This window comes from Chrysochloris asiatica, unplaced genomic scaffold (assembly GCF_000296735.1).
Source record: "Chrysochloris asiatica unplaced genomic scaffold, ChrAsi1.0 scaffold00022, whole genome shotgun sequence".
In the NCBI taxonomy this organism is placed as follows: Eukaryota; Metazoa; Chordata; class Mammalia; order Afrosoricida; family Chrysochloridae; genus Chrysochloris; species Chrysochloris asiatica.
The window spans coordinates 25,411,091-25,414,663 of NW_006408540.1; positions in this window are offsets into that span (position 1 = coordinate 25,411,091).

Here is a 3,573-nt window from a genome sequence, read left to right on the forward strand (position 1 = left end):
TCACTCAATTCACAATAAAGACAAAAACAACAAAAAAAAGAAGTAATGATAATAGAAATTGGTGTTGGTTGTACAATGATAATAGATCACTGGTGTTGGTTGGCATCACTAAATTATACGGATGAAAAATGTTGAATTTGCAAATGTGTTATCTTATTTTTAAAATAATAAAATTAAAAGCTAAAAAATAAAAATCAACATGAAACGTTATGTTTTAAAAAGACTTCTCTAAACTTCCAACTATATGATGCTAGTTCAGTCATGGATTGAATTGTTTCCCCAAAACAAAATGTCAACTTGACTGAGCCATGATTCTCAGCGGTATGAGAATTTGTAATGATGTCATTTGGCAGTTATGTAATGATGCAATTATCCCACAATACGAGCTCTGATATGATTAACCAATCAGTAAGGGGATTAGGGGAGAATGCAACACCCTTACTCAGGTCACAGTCATTATCCAAAGTAAGGGAAGTTTCCATGGGGTGTGGTCTGTATCACTTTTTATCTCACAAGAAATAAAAGAAGAGAGAAACAAGGGGAGAGAGAGGAACTTAAGTGCCACCAAGAAAGAAGAGCATACAATGAAATATGTCATTTGAACCCAAGGTCCCTGAGCTAAGAAACTCCTAGACCCAGGGAAAGATTTGTGTCAAGACATATGGAGATCTCCAGGGAACTTAGTCTGGGTTCTCTAGAAAAACAAAACCGGTGAAGCCTATATGTATATATATAAATAGAGGATTTATATCAAGGAAATGGCTCACAGTTATAGAGGTGAACAAGTCCCAAGTCCATTAGCCAGATATCAGGCTACAGACTTTTTACTCATGTAACTGCAGAGCTGATGAACCAAGTTCAGATGATAGGCAGTCAGGTTGGACAGGTAAGATAGTCTACTGCTGACAATTCCCACAATCCACAGGCCATACAACAGACCACTGACTCAAGTACAAAGAATTGGATGACAAGCCAGATGCAGAATCCAGACCTAAAAGAAAAGAAAGGCAGCTTTGCCTGAGTGTTCAATATATTGGAAGCAGGACATACCTTGAGGAAGCTTCATTTCAAATGAATGGCTGCTCATAGCCAATCTAATCATGGGAAATTTCTACCTGTGAACTGCCAAACCAATGAGAATCCTGGCCCAGACAAATTGACACAAAATCTTAACTATCACAGAGACTTTTCTCCAAAGCAGCAGATAGAGAAAGCCTCCCCTAAATCTGGTACCCTGAATTTGGGCTTTGATAAAGCCATCCACTCATAGCATTTTTGCTATAGTTGTTGTTGTTAGGTGCCATTGAGTCAGTACCAACTCATAGCGACCCTATGCACAACAGAACGAAACACTGCCTGATCCTGGGCCAACCTCACAATTGTTGCCATGCTTGAGCCCATTGATGCTGCCACTTTGCCAATCCATCTCGCTGGTGGTATTCCTCTTTTTCTCTGACCCTCCACCTTACCAAACATGATATCCGTCTCCAGTGATTGGTTCCTCCTAACAATATATCTGAAGTATAACAGACAAAGTTTGGCCATCCTGGCCTCCAAGGAGCACTCTGGCTGCACTTCTGCCAACAAAGATCTGTTGGTTTTATAGTTGTCGTTATTAAGTACTGTGGAGTCAGTTCCAGCTCACAGCGACCCTACACAGGGTTTCTGAGGCTGTAAATCTTTACGGGAGCACAAAGGGTCATCTTTCTCCCATGGAACGGCTGGTAGTTTCAAACTGCTGACCTTGAGGTTAGCGGTCTGATTTGTAACCACTACGCTACAAGTAAGACAATAATTATATTTGCAAAGACCCATTCCCAAATAAGGTCACGTTCACAGGTTCAGTGTGGACATGAATCTTTGGGGACACTAGTCATCCCAGTACATTCAGGTTATGTGGTTACAAATCTATAGCTGATCTAAAGATGTCAGTAAATGCCACAAGAGGAGTGGACTTTATGTGATTCTGTCACTGATGTTCAATTGGGTCACTCAAACCTAGAGTGACCAGAGGGAATTTTCTCCACAATACTTATCACTAAGTCCCATTCAAACTTTTTTCTCTTCTGTGATACTACTTCCTCAGCCAATATGTAGCACAAGCAAAATTCCATGTGTTCTATTTTGTGTGGTAAGTATGATCTCAGGCAAATAGCTGTAAATTAGTGGCCTATTCTTAGTGTCAAGCAATTATCAATGTGGTAGGCTAACAACCCTCCCCAGCCAAAGAGTCCCAGGTGGCACAAGTGGTTAAATGCTCAGTTAAATGCTCATAGGCACTTTGGAAGAAAGGCCTGATTATCTACTTTTGAAAAATCAGCCATTGAAATCTCTATGGAGTCCAAAGTTTGGGGAGACTTGGAAACTACTGAGTCCATGGACACTGACCTAGCCACAGAGGACTAGAGCTGACAGTGAAACTCCCAGCTGATACGAAGTGAGGGGAGACGCACAAGAACTCCCAAACTTGCAAATAGTACCCATTTGACCTAGCTTTGATGGCTTGATGATCAGAACTCAACTACAAGAAGATAAAGAAATTTCATAAAGGAAACAAGTACAAATTGTTACAATTTGATGGACTTGACCTATACTTATGGATGTAGTAGCTTAAAATACCAACCAAGAGGGAAGGAGTCTTCACATCAAGGATCAAGCCTATCCCCTCAGTATACAGGGTTGATAGGGATAGGCAACTAAAATGGGGGGGTAGGGATGCTATAAAGGCAAGAGGTAGATGGCTTATAAGTTTTCAAAAGGGAGTTTAATTTCAGAGTGTGCAATTGTCACAACTGTAAAGGTAGAAATTTTGTAACAAAAAGGGGATGGGGAGTAGTTAATCGTACATTCCAGGAACAGAGAATCCTAGGATCATTAAGGGAGAAAAGCATGAGCAGAATGTGGGACCCTAACCAGAGAAGCAGCGACACCAGAGATGGAGGCAGAGGTGATGATATGGAGAGAGGGGCAGCTGAGGACTCCAGACTTATGGAACGAGAAAGGCTGTGTGCTGGCGGCCAGGAGGCAGGCTTACAGAATGTGCCCTTTGGTTGTTTAGATGATTATATATTCCTGAATTATTTAGTGTACATCAAAAACAAATAAACCAACAAAAAAAAAAAAAAACAGAGGGAATAGAAGTAAATACTATTAAATGATTATGCATGGAGGGGATCGTAATCATTGCAATGAAACAAAATACAATAGGATGAGTGCAAAACCGATCTTCTCACATATAAACTATCACTCAGTTCACAATAACACCCTGTGAAAAACAATCAACTAATGGCATTGGAAAAGAAAAAAAAAAAAAAAAAAAAAAAACCTCTCTGGAGCACAGTTCTACTCTGCCACACATGGGGGTCAGTATGAGTTAGAACAGACTCAACAACAACTTTTTGTAAAAAAAGATATTCACATCCAGATCCTGTGAAAGAATTTTGCAGATATGATTAAATGAAAGGTCTTGAGAAGAGGAGAGTGTCCTGGATTATCCAGGTGGTCCCAATGTAATCACAAGGAAGGCAGATGGTGAGTCACTGATAATGCAACGATGGAAGCAATTGGAGTGAA